A 17,469-nucleotide genomic window follows, 5' to 3' on the forward strand; every position below is an offset into this window, starting at 1 on the left:
AGTTATCAGCCTATTCATGTTTTTTGATTCTTCTTGGTTGAGTTTTGGGAGCTTGTATTTTTCTAAGAATATGTCCATTTTGTCTAGGTTGTCCATTTTGTTGGAATAGAGTTGTTCATAGTATTTTTTCATAATCGTTTGTATTTCTGTGGGATCGGTTGTTATTTCACCTCTTTCATTTCTGATTTTGTTTATTTGGGTCCTCTGTCTTTACTTCTTGGTGAGCCTGGCTAGAGGTTCATCAATCTTGTTTATCCTTTCAAAGAACCAGCTCTTGGTTTTGTTGATCTTTTGTATTGTTTTTTTTGGTCTCTATTTAGTTTATCTCTGCTCTGATCTTTATTATGTCTTTCCTTCTGCTTATGCTGGGCTTTTCTTGTTGCACTCTTTCTAACTCTTTGAGTTGTAGGGTTAGGTAATTTATTTTCATTGTTTCTTGTTTTTTGTGGTAGGCTTGTAGAGCTATCAACTTCCCTCTCAAGACTGCTTTCACTGTGTCCCCTATTATGCAGATGTTGTTTCGTTTTGTGTTGTCCCAAAGTTCCCTTAGGCTCTCCTCCTATTTTTCAAGTTTTTTTTCTAGATGCTGCTCTGCTTGGGTATTTTTTCCTACCTTTTCTTCTAGCTCACTGATGCGGTCCTCTGCTTCTTCTAGTCTACTGTTGATGCTTTCTATTGAGTTCCTTACAGCAGCAATGTCATTTTTTTCTTTTATTCTTGCTTCTTCCTCATTTACTCTTGGTTTTTACACATATTGTTGAATTTGTCTTCCATTCTTTTCAGCGACCTTATGACCATTTCTCTGAATTCTTTCTCTGACATATTCCTTGCCTCCATTTCGTTTACTTCCTTTTCTGGTGACACCTCTTTTTCTTTCATATGCAGGCTATTTCTTTGTCTCCCCATGATTTCTCTTCTCCGGGTGTCTGGTTTTGTAGCACTCTCTCTCCTTTTCCTAGGCAAAATCTGACCTTTCCGTGAGAAGGTGGAGAGCTCCTCTGAGTCCGCGTATTTGCGCTACTTGAGATCCGATGTTCCTGGGTTCACAGCTGGTTGCTGGGTGTTGTGGTTGTAGATTCCCTGGATGTATAGGCCTCTGATAACAGCCACTCTCCCCTTCAAGATGGCATGGTTTTCACGGCAGAGCTGGTTGCTCCAGGAGAGATTTCAGCAGCAGTGTAGGCTGCCCGGTCCAGGTAGCCCAGTCTGGCAGTCCCTAACAGTCCGTTGGAGTATAGCTGTCCCTCACCCACAAATATACAGTCCCTGTATGTCCACATGCTCTCTTTTTGTTCTCTCCCTCTCACACTATCTTGCAGTCTGCCTTCCCATCGGTAGCCATTTTAGGAACCTCGAGATTTTTTTTTTTTAAATGAGAAAATACAATATTGTGACAACCTGGTTTTATGTGACTGAATGAGCAGGAAAATAGACTAGTAAAACCTCATTATAGAAATTCTTTTGTACAAATCATTTATTTTAGATAACTATATTAGTTATAAAACTCACACTTGTATATTTGATATTGTGTAGCTACCTCCTAAAATTGATCTTAAAACAATGGCAGCTATGGAAGAAGCTTCTTTTTTGTAGTTATTTATATTTTCTTGTCAGTTTCCTAGTATCTTAACTTTGGGAAGCTAGGTTGGTTTCATTATTTTTGTTCAACAAATTACTCTACAGTAAGTGTTTTGATCAGATTCAAAGGAGGGTATTTTTTCTTTTACTTTCAATGATGAAATGACCTTTGGACTTATTTATTTATTTCTGTATTTCATTTTTTCTCATATATTTCTAATGTAACTGATCTTTTGCTATATTACTTCCTCCTAGCTTACTTTCTATATTCTTTTTATCTCTTTTTTATTCTCTAAAATACATGCTAATCTCCTTAATTTAACTCAATTTCTAGATAATTAAAATATTTTGACTTATTAGTGTATCTGCTACCAAATCTTTAATCTTTTAGAACAAAAAATCAACTTTTTTTCTTCCTTCTTTCACTTCTTCCTTTCTTTCTTCTTTCCTTTATTCTGCTTTAGTTCATTCATTGCTTTCCTTCTTTTTTCCCCTTTTATCACTAACTGAAAAAGTAACATGTACATTTTCTGTTACCAAAAATATTCATTATAAACATAAATATATAGAAAAATCTAAAAAAAAGTAATAAAATTCACTTACACTCAGAGATAATCACCGATAGCCTGCTGTATATTAAATTTTAACATTTTATGAATGTGCATAAAGACACATATATACTTATAAATGTAGCATAAGTAATATATTTTCACATATGAATACCACTTAAAGTTCATTTTGATCCTAAAGAAAAAAACTAAAATTTACAGTTTACTTCTTTGTAATTTCAGTCCAAATCATGTTATATATCTATGTTTTAAAATGGGTAACTTTGTATCACCTGAACACCTAACAAGATAAAGTAGGGAAAAAGTCAGATTGCAGTTACATAGTAAGTAGAGAGATATGATAAATTAAATTATTGTGAGACCAGAGACTCCACTCTATGGCTGTTCCCTGGGAGTGACCAGAGGTTACTTCTGTTAGGAATCAAGTCTTTCATGTGTTTGCATGTCTTAGGAGCAGTGGTGTCTGCTTTTCTTCCAAACTATCTTTCCAAGTAGGTGCTTATTTCACAGTGTCTTTGCATATAGAGTTTGCCTCTCTGGAGTACAGGGAGGATTCATTTGCCTCTGTCTTAGTATAATGACTATGAGTTTACTAATGTTAGAGTTCTTCAGCTGTGAGGCAAACCCCACTGTGTATTCAGCATCTACTGTAGCCTCTTATTCCATCATTATAGTAGTTGTGGAGGAGGTACCTAGTATATTAGTTCCATTGGTGCATAATAAACGGCCACAAACCTAGTGGCTTAAAACAATAGATGTATTTCTATAGGCCAGAAATTTGAGCACATCAGGGTTCAATTCTCTGTTCAGACTCTCACTGGGCTAAAATTAAAGTGTTGAATGGAGCTGTGGTTCTTATCTGGCACTCATGGTCTTCTTTATAACCTTGTTAGTTGTTAACAGAATTCATTTCCTTGCAACTGAGGTCCCTGTTTTGCTGTTACTTGTGTGCCAGGGATTTCTTTCATTTCCTAGAGGCCACCCAGAGTTCCTTGCCATGGGACTCTATACAAAAATCACAACATGGATGTTTCCATTATTTCAGGCCAACCTGAGCATGTCTTTCTGATTTCCTTTGTCACAGCCAGGCAGAGAAACCACTTTGCTTTTAGAGGACTCATCTGATTAGGTTAGTCCCACTTAGAATAATCTCCATTTTTCCATATACCTCAAAATATTCACAGTTCCTACCAAGACTCAAAGGAGGGGTTTATTCAAGGCTGAGCAGGGTCATTAGGATCATCGATGAATGATAGCTAACACAGTGGGCAAGAGGAAGTGACACAGACATAAAGTAGCTTGCTGTGCAATGAGTAATGTAGTTCTTTGTCTTTGAGAAATAAATCTTGTAGCTTGTGCCAATATTCATGAAACAATATTAGTATAACTTATTTATTTAAAAGTAGGGTTATCTCATGGACAACTCATTATTCTTGACATTTGTCTTCACCAAAGAGAAAATACACTAGCTGGAAAGATGCAAAAGATCCTTCAGAAGCTGATTTTTTGTTTCTGCTTGGTTAGTAATAATAGTAAGAGTTGTTTTGTTTTGTTTTTGTTTTGGTTTGAATAAAGTGACAAATGGTGATAATAGGATTCCACAAAGGCAGATGTAATTATCAACAATAAACTATATAGAGCATCTTGCAGAACCCTCACATTGGTTTCCTGGTAGATGAAATGAAAGTATAAATTATAGTAGAAAGGCAAAAATGGAAGCCTCTGAGCGTGTCCTCCTACCTCAGCCAGCATAGTGCCTCAGATGCATTGCTGAATTCCATTAGGAAATGCAAACTGGCTCCACATCAAAAGCCTTTAATATGGGTTTCCTATTATATCCTCATTTACACAACTTATGATGGGAAACTACCAGAAACAGCATAGCTCTAGGACCAGCTGCTGTGTTGGGCAAGTGTCACTGCTACATTATAAACAGGAAAATATGTTCTTCACTATGTCCATAAGTAAAGAGATAAAAACCACTTACTTTTTATGTGGGGCAGATAGCAGTATCTGTCTTATTCAGGATTATGTTAACATTTCTTATCTCTAAACATATAGTCTTTAGGGGATTTGGTAGTCTCAAACATTCCAGAGAACACCATGCTGATCAATTACATTGGAAAATACTATGCTATTATACAACAGGCTCTGATGAGCAGCAAGTGGTGAGTACTCTGAATGCCCCACAAAGACACATGCAGACCAAAAGGCTGGAGATCAACCCCATGGAGATACAAAGACATGACACATCAGTAAAATTATTATGGCTCCAATGATCTTGGTCCTTCCAGGATTTATGCTTTAAGTTAAAGGTCATGTTGCTACACTCCTGTTATGGGTTGAATGTTTATGTTCCCTCAAATTCATATGTTGAGATCCTAAAGCCCAATGTAATGGTATTAGGAGGTGAAGCCTTTGGTAGGTATTTAGGTCATGAAGGGGGAGTCTTCATGAATGGGATTAGTGACCTTATAAAGAGGCCCCAGAGGACTCCCTCACTCCCTTTGCTATGTAAGGACATAGGAAGAAGATGGTCATCCATGAACCAGGAAATTGGACCTCACCTGACAATGAAGCTGCCAGCAACTTGATCTTGGGCTTCCTAGACTCCACAACTGTGAGAAATAAATTTCTGTCTCTATAAACCATATAGTCTAGGTACTTTGTTACAGTAGTCTTAATAGAATAAGATACAGTACTCACTAAGTCAAAGAGTCATATAAGTGAAACAGCTATACATACCTCAGAAATTGTACATTGGGGATGCGGCCCAAATATGCACAATTTTATTTGTCTCCTCTGTGTACCAATGCCTCTTTCTCAAATTGCATAAGACCTAAAACTGAGGAAGTGTTATCTTCCCTAGAACCAACTGCCAGAGGATAAGAGAGCTAGGTTTGGTTAAGATATGGGTTGATCCAATATGATGTATTAAAAAGGATAATGGTGAACACAATTCTTCCACTTGCAGAAATGTGAGCAGAACACTGGATGAGTCATTTTTTATGAAAATTGAAATGGCCCTAATTAATAAAATTCATAGAATGTTTATACGCTATTGGTGCGAGAAATGGCTTGACTGGTAGGTCAAGGACCTAGCAAATTTAGAAGACTAAATGAATGACATTTGGAAAAAGACTTCTGTATAAAACTATACATAAAATGGCAGATCTTTATTATTCATACTTATGTCCACTAGAGTGCATTATCACAAAATGTTCTCAAACATGTAGACAAGACTTTTTCCTGTGACTGCCAGCCAGTCTTTCTCTTTGGCCACTACATTGCTGGTACAATGACTGATGTCAAAAAGGAATCCCTGACTTACTATCATGAGAACTCCCCAGACATTGCTGCTGACCATGTTACTTATTTTGCAAAAGGAAATAGAACAATCAACTCATAATCACAGAATCAAGTTTTCATGCTGTAGTCACCCTGAAGCAAAAGTCCTAATAGAACTATGGAATGCATTGCTAAGTACTCAACTAAGATACCAGCCCAGAGAAATCTCCCTGGTGGGTGTAACATTCTGGAGGATACGATAATTTGTTTCAATTTCTTGAACCCTTAGGTTTTGCTGGATGAGAGGTCCAGGGTCTTGGTACCTGTAGTGAGAGCAGATAAAAATGTTTCCACTTGGGCCATAGGCAGATAGTGCATCTATTACCTCCATGCAATCAGTTTGGGATTGATATATGAAACAGCAGGCAAAGAGTTACCAAGGTATTGGTAGCTTTAATTACCATGAGTAGCTAGGTTTGCTACTACACTGTGCGTGCAGGAAAATGCAAGTTTGAAGCCACTTTATTCTTTCATGCCTGGTGATGGTGATGAATGGGCAATTACAACAATCATGGTCTACAAAGGTAAAGCAAGTAGGAGTTTTAACTTCTTCAGAAAAAACTATGTGATCAATCAACCCAGAATTTCTAAAATATAAGCCAAAGATAAGCACAGTTAGCAATTGGTACTGGAGAAGGCTGAACATTTAAATTTTGGAAAAAGTTACAGTAACAAGAAATGTAGTTTATTTAGGAACATTCCTGAATATGTCTTCTGTAGATAGTGCAGCCTGTGTCTCTAGACTACTCCAATATATATTACAATTTTAGCTTCTTTGTGATCTATATACATTTTTAAATCTTTTTGTTTTGGTCATTTGAACTCAAAATGAATATTAATAGAAAAATGTACAAGATGTTGGTCTAGAAATGTGTGTGTTTTTAAATATGTTTTTATTGATTTCAGAGAGGAAAGGAGAGGGAGAATGATAGAAACATCAATGATGAGAGAGAATTATTGATAGAATTATTGATTGGCTTGCCTCTTGCACACTCCCTGCTGGGGAGCAAGCCTGCAACCCAGGCATGTGCCCTGACCAAGAATCAACTCCTGACCTCCTGATTCATAGGTCAACGCTCAACCACTGAACCAAGATGGCTGGGCTATATTTTTTAATGAAAGAGCAAACAGATGAGAATGTAACATTAGGAAGTACCAATATTTAAGTTTTGTGTAAAGTATGAAGTCTCTAAAGAGAATAAAATTGCTAGACCAGTGGCAGTAGGAAGCTAATAATGTTGAAGGTTTAAGACAAAATAATTTTTCAAGAAGGAAGAAGTGGTCAAGAATGTCAGTTATTGTAAGTAATCAAGCAATATAAAGTTAATTTTTAAGTTGACAATTCCTAGGTTTTGGCTATTAGGGTAGCTTTCTCTAATTTTAAAACTCAATAATAGATACTTCCCTTGCATTCACCTTGCTATTTACTTTATTAACTATTTTTATATTAACAATATTAATTTTATACTCACTATTTTTAAGTGGCTCATATTTCTGCTGTATTTTCCTATCCCTTTTGGAAAATGTTTATGCATATTTAATATTTTTGATCTGATATTTCATTAATCTTTTTGAAAAAAATTAAAGAGATAAAAACATAAAAAAGATTTGTGCATACAAAAATATTTGCTAACATCTATACAGTAAGAATCTAAAATTAAAGGAAATAAAAGTACTAAATAGGGGGGAAATTATTTAAAGAAATAATGATTAAGAATTTTCTCATATTCAAGAAAGATGAGACATCTTCTAGTTGTTGTTTTCACATAAAAAAAACCCAAACCAATATTTAAAAACAATTCACAACCAGAGTAGTGAAATTTAAAAATACAACACACATCAACTAAAGTATGCAAGTATGCATATTCTTTTCCACTGCACACAAGAAAGACAATATACAAAAAGCGTATTTTAACATACCAGCAATTAATAAAATAATTAAACCTACTATTTAAAATTGCATCCCAACACGTGAAATACTTGGAGATAAATCTAACAATATATGTGAAGAATTGGGCCCCCGGCCAAAAATAATGTGTGGTTTTTCAGATGCAACCAAAGGCAATTATAAAGGTTTTACCCGGCAGGCCTCATGGGGAAGAGCTGCCTTGTCCACACCACACATGGTGTACAGTCAGCACATTCCCCTCCTACCCCGTCCCCCTTGCTCCCAGTCGCCAGGTCCATAAAACTGTAAGAGTCTCCTTTTTTTTGTTTTTGTTTTGAGAACTCTCTTCATGCTGTAAAGACCTTCACATCCCTTACATGCTGATCCTCCTGAGTGTTGTTCCATGAGGGAAAATGGAACGGGAGATAGTTGGCACCTTTGCTGCTTTTATTAGAAAAAAAATCATTGGGGTGACATTGGTTAAAAAGATTATATAGATTTCAAGTGCACACTTCTGTGATACATGTTCTACATACTGCATTGTGTGCCCATCACCCAAATAAAATAATCTTCCATCTCCATATATTAGGGCCTTTTTACCCTTTAGTATCCCCAACCCCTTCTCTTGTCTGTGTCTATGAGTTTCAGTTTTATAACACACATATGAGTGAAATCATATTGCTTTTAGATTTTTTTGGACTGACTTATTTCACTTAGAATAATACTTTCAAGGTCCATCCATGTTTTTGCAAATGGCAATATTTCATCTTTTCTTATGGCTGAGAAGTATTCCATTGTATATATGTACCACATATTCCTTATCCAACCAATCATCTATTGAGGGACACTTTGGTTGTTTCCAAGTCTTGGCCACCATGTATAATGCTGCAATGAACATAGGGACACATGTATCTTTCAAAATTTGGGGGTAGATACCAGGAAGACACGGTGCTGGGTCACCTTTGCTGCTTTTACTAGTAAAGTCTTGCTTATTATATTGTGGCAGTAAGTAATTAAAGGCTTGACTGTCACTTTTATTTTTTTGGCTTATTATTTTAATTGGCTATTATAACACCTGGTACCTCAGCTCTCTCTTTAGCTCAGCTGAGCTCCTGACCATATATGTAAGACTTTTGCACTGCAAACTACAAACAGGAGAAATTAAAGAAGAGTCCTGTTATGTTCAAGGATTCAAAGAATCTTGGAAAAATCAACACATTGAAGGTATCAATGCTCCCAAATTAATCTATAAATTCAGAGGAATCTCAAAATCACAGTTAAGGTTATTTGTTTGTTTTGTTTGTTTGTTTGTTTGTTTTTGAAAATATTGACATGTAAATTCTAAAAGTCTATGGAAATACAAAGGACATAAAATAGCCAAAGTGATTTAAAAGGGGTTTATATCTGACTTATCTACAGTATTCAAGAGAATATGTTATTTAAAAAAATAAACATATATTAATGGGACAGAATATAGGGTGCAGATAGACCCACATACAAATGGTCAAGAAGAGATGAAAATAGAGCACTGACATTTCTTAGGTATGCTTCACCCAGCTTTCCATTATATTAACTTCTTATGTGACCATGGGAAATTTGTCTAAATCCTTCAAAATACACAGCAATAGAATAATGACTACTATCATGAAAGAGAAAGGAATTCAACAATGACTGTATAGAAATTAAAGAGGTGGCAATTAGCTATTCAATTTTGATAACTAAATAAAAAAACATTTTGAAAATAAAAAACTTGAGCAAAAGATATTGTGAAAATTCAAAGATTTAAAGACATAGGTTGTGCTTTGTAATCTTATTCTAGTAGAAATTGGAGATCTTGGAAGAAAATGGCAATGTGCAACTGAACAGTTGGTTAATTAGATGGTGAAGATGAAAAGGATTTAATATTCTGTACTTTGGCTTGAGATGCAAAAGTGATAACTTCCTGGCAAGGGATAAAGAACATCTCTGAAAGACTTGAGATAATATGTTTGGCAAAGTATATTTAACCTAATGAAATTACGCAGGCCTCATGGGGAAGAGCTGCCTTGTCCACACCACACATGGTGTACAGTCAGCACATTCCCCTCCTACCCCGTCCCCCTTGCTCCCAGTCGCCAGGTCCATAAAACTGTAAGAGTCTCCTTTTTTTTGTTTTTGTTTTGAGAACTCTCTTCATGCTGTAAAGACCTTCACATCCCTTACATGCTGATCCTCCTGAGTGTTGTTCCATGAGGGAAAATGGAACGGGAGATAGTTGGCACCTTTGCTGCTTTTATTAGAAAAAAAAATCATTGGGGTGACATTGGTTAAAAAGATTATATAGATTTCAAGTGCACACTTCTGTGATACATGTTCTACATACTGCATTGTGTGCCCATCACCCAAATAAAATAATCTTCCATCTCCATATATTAGGGCCTCTTAACCCTTTAGTATCCCCAACCCCTTCTCTTGTCTGTGTCTATGAGTTTCAGTTTTATAACACACATATGAGTGAAATCATATTGCTTTTAGATTTTTTTGGACTGACTTATTTCACTTAGAATAATACTTTCAAGGTCCATCCATGTTTTTGCAAATGGCAATATTTCATCTTTTCTTATGGCTGAGAAGTATTCCATTGTATATATGTACCACATATTCCTTATCCAACCAATCATCTATTGAGGGACACTTTGGTTGTTTCCAAGTCTTGGCCACCATGTATAATGCTGCAATGAACATAGGGACACATGTATCTTTCAAAATTTGGGGGTAGATACCAGGAAGACACGGTGCTGGGTCACCTTTGCTGCTTTTACTAGTAAAGTCTTGCTTATTATATTGTGGCAGTAAGTAATTAAAGGCTTGACTGTCACTTTTATTTTTTTGGCTTATTATTTTAATTGGCTATTATAACACCTGGTACCTCAGCTCTCTCTTTAGCTCAGCTGAGCTCCTGACCATATATGTAAGACTTTTGCACTGCAAACTACAAACAGGAGAAATTAAAGAAGAGTCCTGTTATGTTCAAGGATTCAAAGAATCTTGGAAGAATCAACACATTGAAGGTATCAATGTTCCCAAATTAATCTATAAATTCAGAGGAATCTCAAAATTGTAGTTAAGGTTATTTGTTTGTTTTGTTTGTTTGTTTTTGAAAATATTGACAAGTAAATTCTAAAAGTCTATGGAAATACAAAGGACATAAAATAGCCAAAGTGATTTGAAAGGGGTTTATATCTGACTTATCTACAGTATTCAAGAGAGTATGTTATTTAAAAAAATAAACATATATTAATGGGACAGAATATAGGGTGCAGATAGACCCACATACAAATGGTCAAGAAGAGATGAAAATAGAGCACTGACATTTCTTAGGTATGCTTCACCCAGCTTTCCATTATATTAACTTCTTATGTGACCATGGGAAATTTGTCTAAATCCTTCAAAATACACAGCAATAGAATAATGACTACTATCATGAAAGAGAAAGGAATTCAACAATGACTGTATAGAAATTAAAGAGGTGGCAATTAGCTATTCAATTTTGATAACTAAATAAAAAAACATTTTGAAAATAAAAAACTTGAGCAAAAGATATTGTGAAAATTCAAAGATTTAAAGACATAGGTTGTGTTTTGTAATCTTATTCTAGTAGAAATTGGAGATCTTGGAAGAAAATGGCAATGTGCAACTGAACAGTTGGTTAATTAGATGGTGAAGATGAAAAGGATTTAATATTCTGTACTTTGGCTTGAGATGCAAAAGTGATAACTTCCTGGCAAGGGATAAAGAACATCTCTGAAAGACTTGAGATAATATGTTTGGCAAAGTATATTTAACCTAATGAAATTACTTCAAATATTTTTTTTAGTTATTATGAGAAAAAAATATCAAAATATATAGCATTTAATGATAGAACAAACATATAACTTAAATAAGTTATATGTTGAGTTTTCCTATGATTATTGAGGAGAACAGATAGAGCCTAAGCAATCATCAAAAGTGTCAAGAGCATGAAAAATAAGGAAAGACAGAGACACTGCCACAGCTTGTAGGAGACTTAGGATACATGAAAACTAAATGCAGTGGAATGGCCTGATTTGCATCCTGAAACAGAAAAAAATTGTAGAAAAATTGGTGAAATTCAAGTAAAACCAATAGCTTACTTAGTATTTTACCAGTACTAATTTTTTTATTTTGACAAATTTGCAATTTTTTTCTTATAGTATATAGAGTTTCACCACACGATTTTTCTTTTATAATTTATTCTATAACCCATACTAGAAGCCCAGTGCATGACATTCATGCATGGGAGTGTGTGTGTGTGTGTGTGCGCGGGGGGGCGGGGGTGTCCCTCAGCCCGGCCTGCACCCTCTCCAATCTGGGACCCCTCTCACAATCCAGGACCACTGGCTCCTAACCGCTCACCTGCCTGCCTGATTGCCCCTTAACCTCTCCCCTGCCAGCCTGATTGACGCCTAACTGCTCTCCTGCTGGCCTGATCTTCTCCAACTGCCTTCCCCTGCTGGCCTGATCTCCCACAACTGCCCTCCCCTGCTGCAACCCACCTCCTCCACCAGGACCCGCCTCCTCCTTGTGAGGCACAGAGACGCTGGAACCCGTCTCCTCCACACAAGGTGGCAGAGATGCCAGGACCGGCCTCCTCCGCCACGCAGAGCCATGGAAACCCCAGGCCTCACCACGTGGAGCGGCCACTGGGCCCTGCCTCCCTTGTGCACATGGCCATCTTGTGATGGCCATCTTGTGACGATGTGAGGGTGTGGCACCACCGGCTATTATTAGTATAGATAGGTACTGATATAAAAACAAATCAATAGATTAGAAAAAACTCTTTATTCTTATTATTTTGATTTAGTTTAAATATGAATCTTATAATGAGACATTGCTGTTTTCAAGTGAGCAAGGTGGGGTGGCTACGTTTTTTCAAAAGAATGTTCTTTTTTTATCCTAACATATATACAGGATGTCCAAAAAAGTGTATACATGCTTTAACAGCTGATTTCTATTACATTGTATTTTAATAAAAACTGACTTTCTAATTATTTAAAATGTGTATACATTTTTGGGACACTCTATATTTAATTTATTGTTGACAGTATTACAGATATCCTCCATTTTCACCGGTGTTTACCTATGCCGCCATCTTGGTCTCTCTCCCTATTTTGATTTAGTTTAAATATGAATCTTATAATGAGACATTGCTGTTTTCAAGTGAGCAAGGTGGGGTGGCCACGTTTTTTCAAAAGAATGTTCTTTTTTTATCCTAACATATATACAGGATGTCCAAAAAAGTGTATACATGCTTTAACAGCTGATTTCTATTACATTGTATTTTAATAAAAACTGACTTTCTAATTATTTAAAATGTGTATACATTTTTGGGACACTCTATATTTAATTTATTGTTGACAGTATTACAGATATCCTCCATTTTCACCCCACTTGCCCTCCTTTACCCACCCCCTACCCCACCCTAGGCCTTCACAATACTGTTGTCTGTGTCTATGGGCTATACTTATACACATATATGTTCTTTGGCTAATCTCTTCCCATTCCCCACCATCCATCCCCTCTGAGATTTGTCAGTCTGTTCCATAAATCCATGCCTCTGAACCTATTTTGTTCATCATTTTAGTTTGTTCATTAGATTCCATATATAAGTGAGATCATGTGATATTTGTCTTTCTCTGTCTGGCTTATTTTGATTAGCATAATACTCTCCAGGTCCATCCATGCTATCTCCAAGGGTAAGAGATCCTTCTTTTTTACTGTTGCATAGTATTCCATGGTGTAAATGTACCACAGCTATTTCATCACTCATCTACTGATGGGCATTTGGGCTGTTTCCAGATCTTAGCTACTCTAAATTGCACTGCTATGAACACAGGAGTGCATATATTCTTTCTTATTGGTGTTTCCAGATTCTTAGAATATATTCCCAGAAGTGGGATGGCTGGGTCAAACAGCAATTCCATTTTTTAATTTTCTGAGGCAACTCCATATGGTTTTTCACAGTGCCTGTAGTAGTCTTCATTCCCACCAGCAGTGTACTAGGGTTTCCTTTTCTCCACATCCTTGCCAGCACTTGTTGTTTGTAGATTTATTGATGATAACCATTCTGGTAGGTATGAGGTAATACCTCATGGTAGCTCTAATTTGTATCTCGCTGATAATTAGTGGCCTTGAGCATTGTTTTATATGTTTCCTGGCCATCTATATGTCCTCTTTGGAGAAGTGTCTTTGCCCATTTTTTAAAATTAGATTGTTTTTCTTTCTTTTGTTAAGTTATATGTGTTTTTTATATATTTTGGAAATTAACCCCTTATCAGATGCATCATTGGAAAATATGTTCTCCCTTATAGTGGCTTCCCTTTTTATTTTGATGCTGGATGATTTTGCTGTGAAGAAGCATTTTAGTTTGATGTAGCCCCATTTGTTTATTTTTTCCTCACTTCTTCTTGCCCAAGGAGATGTATCAGTAGATATACTGCTACATGAGATATGAAAGATTTTACTGCCTATGTTTTCTTCTAGGATTTTTATGTTTCGTTTCTTATATATAAGTTTTTTATCCATTTTGAGTTTATTCTTCTATATGGTGTAATTTGGTGGTCTAGTTTCATTTTTTTGTATGTACCTGTTCAGTTTTCCTGACACCATTTATTGAAGAGACTGTATTTATTCCATTGTATGCTTTTGCCTCTTTTGTCAAATATTAATTGACCATAATGGTGGTGGTCAATTTCTGGGGTCTCTGTTCTGTTCCATTGGTCTATATGACTGTTCTTGTGCCCATAGTAGGCTGTTTTTTATTGCAATGACTTTGTAGTATAATGTGATATTTGGAATTGTGATCCTTCCAACTTTATTGTTCTTTCTCATGATTGCTGAGTCTATTCATGATTTATTATTGGTTCCAGGTAAATTTTTGGAATATTTGTTCTAGATCTGTAATATGCTGTTTTTTATTTTATTTTTATTTTTATTGCAGTGGCTTTTATTAACTAAAATAACAAGAGTAATTTAAAAGTGCATGCTGATTTTCTAGATATAATAGGTTTCTAATGTATTTATTCATTGAATTCCTGGCTCATGAAAATTAAAAGATTTCACCCTTATGGCAGCAGCCATAAGTACACTAATTCTATTTGCTAGAGGTCATTCAGCAGGTCTTGCTCTTTCTATATATCCTTAATTCTTTATTGTTGAAAGTATTACATATGTCCCATAAACCTCCATTGTCGTCTTCCAGCCTGCCCCCACCCCCCAGATCCGACCTTCGCCCCCTCTTCCATTGTTTGATCTCTCGTCACCACCCTCAAGCCCCCAACCCCACATGCCCTCCGCTGCCTTCCTTCTAAGGTTTTATAGTCTGTTCAATGATTCTGTGTCTCTGGATTTATTTTTGTTCATCAGTTTTTGTTCATTATATTCCACAAATGAGTGAGATCATGTGATAGTTATCTTTGACTGGCTTATTTTATTTAACATAATTCTCTGTAGGTCCATCCATGCTGTTGCAAGTGTTAAGAGTTCTTTCTTTTTTACAGAAGCATAGTATTCCACTGTACCATAGTATTCCATACATGTACCATAGTTTTTGTCTGTGTGAATCTTTTGTTATGAGGTAGGTGTCTTGTAAACAGCATATATATGGGTCATGTTTTCTTATCCATTTATCTACCCTATGTATTTTTATTGCTGCATTTAATCCTTTTAACATTTAAGGTTATTATTGCTAAGTACTTTATTTGTTGCCATTTTTATTCTTGTGTTCCTTATTCTCCTTCTATTTCTTCTTTTTTACATCAGTCCCTTTAGCATTTCTTGCATTGCTGGCTTGGGGGTAATAAACTTCCTTAGTTTTTTTTTTTTGTTTGTTTGTATGTTTGTTTTTCTGCAAAGCTCCTGATTTTCCCTTCAATTTTGAATGATATTCTTGCTGGATAGAGTATTCTTGGATTCAGTCCCTTGTTTTGCATCACTTTGTATACTTCATTCCATTCCCTTTTGGCCTGATGTGTTTCTGTTGAGAAATCATTTGATAGTCTAATGGGCAATCCCTTGTAGGTAACTTTCTGTCTCTCTCACAGCCCTTAAGGTTCTTTTTTGCCATTAACATTTGCCATTGTAATTTTGACATGTCTTGATGGGGGTCTTCTTGGGTTCATCTTGTTTGGGACTCACTGTGCTTGTGTGATGTTTTTCTTCCCCAAGTCAGGGAAGTTTCTGTCGTTATTTCTTCAAATAGGTTTTCTAATCCTTGCTTCTCTTCTTGTTTTTCTGGCACCCCTATTGTGTGGATGTTGCTTTGTTTCATGTTGTTCCAAAGCTCCCTTAGACTCTCCTCCTGCTTTTTAATTTTTTTCTCCAATTGCTGTTCATATTGGGAGTTTTTATATTCTGTCTTCTAACTTGCTGATTTGGTTCTCTGTGTCTTCTATACTGTTGAAATCTTCCATTGTGTTCTTTATTGAAGCTATATAATTCTTCATTTCCTCTTGATTCTTGCATATGTTGGTGAAATTCTCAGCCAAATGGTTGAGTATCTTTTTCACCATTAGTCTGAATCCTTCTCTGAAATATTGCTTGCCTCCATTTCATTTAGTTCCTTTCTTGGTGATTGCTTCTTTTCTTTTCCTTTGGGGATTGTTTCTTTGTCTCCCCATTTAACTGTCTCTTTCTGGCCCTTGACACCCTGCTTGGGATCTGAGAAGTTGAAGCCACTACTAGCCCAATAGTCTGGGACTGGTTAGCCTGGAGGCTAGGTCTGCCTTGAGTTTCACACCTTCATTGTCTCTGCTGAGTTGTACCCCCTTCTCTCATGGCTCTGGTCCATCAAGTGTCCGCTTCAGATACTAGAAGTCGGTGGGGAGCATGCACAGTTTCTCTGGTGTGTGATTCCTTGTGAGGGCCCAGATCCCTCTGGCATGCAATTCACTGTGTGGCCCCCACACCCAAGGTAGGATGGCACCCTAGGTCCCTCGGACAGCTCTGTCCTGGGGCTGGGGATGGGGAGAGGCATGGGGTACCCCTGGCTTGCACTCAAAACACTGGGTTCTAAAGCACATATTCCTGATATGCTGGGTCTGGGAGGTCTCTCTGGCATGCATTCACTGAAGATGTCTGGGAGCCTGGGCGAGGCAACCATATTACTCACTGCCGGGACAAGGTGGTGGTTCCACATGGGTTATGGCTGGCAAGCGGCTCCTTCAACAGGTCTGGGTGTATTGTCCCAGGGCAGTCAGGGTATTGGTGTGGCTGTGCTCCTGGTCTTGGCTGCTTCCCTCTACAAAATAATGTGGGCTCTGAAACAAAGCCATGCCAGCCTGGGAGTGCCTGAGGTAGTAGCAGGGATTCCCCATTGAGGAGAGCTTGATATACCAGTCCCTGGAACTCCTGTGGTATCTAACTGTCTATGCTGTTATATTTTAATAGGTATTGCATTGGATCTATATATTGCTTTGTGTAGTAATGACGTAAATTCTTCTAACCCATGAACACAGTATATGCTTCCGCTTGTTTGTATTTTTCTCTGTTTCCTTTTCCAATGTCCTATAGTTTTCTGAGTACAGGTTTGGGATATTGAATATAAAGCCCCCTTAAGTCCACTTAGTTTGAAAGATACTAAATGGTCAACTAACTTTATTTATTAATTATTACTTCAGCATATTGTGAGTCCTTTATTTTCAGTTTTGTTAAGATGGATATTGCTGTGTATAAATATTTAAATACATAAAACATTAAAAAACCAAAGGCGTATAAAATACCCAGTGTTTAGATTTTTTAAATTTAATTTAAGATACAATTTTATTTATTTGGTGTTTTCTCCAAACATTAGCTGGTATTTATTAATCATCTTATTATGCAAATCCACTCTATTTATTAGGTCTCCCACAAAATGTGATTTCTAAAATTTCCTCTTATTCATATTTCTGTAGAAAATTTAAATCCATTTTGTAAAGACAATTCAATATGTGACTAATTTAGAGCATGTTTGTAAACTCAATTTTATTATTAACATAAAATTACAGACCCCTAATTACATATAAAAAGAAGAAAAATATAATGTAAATTTAA

The sequence above is a fragment of the Myotis brandtii genome, unplaced genomic scaffold (genome assembly GCF_000412655.1).
Source record: "Myotis brandtii unplaced genomic scaffold, ASM41265v1 scaffold1583, whole genome shotgun sequence".
Lineage (NCBI taxonomy): Eukaryota > Metazoa > Chordata > Mammalia > Chiroptera > Vespertilionidae > Myotis > Myotis brandtii.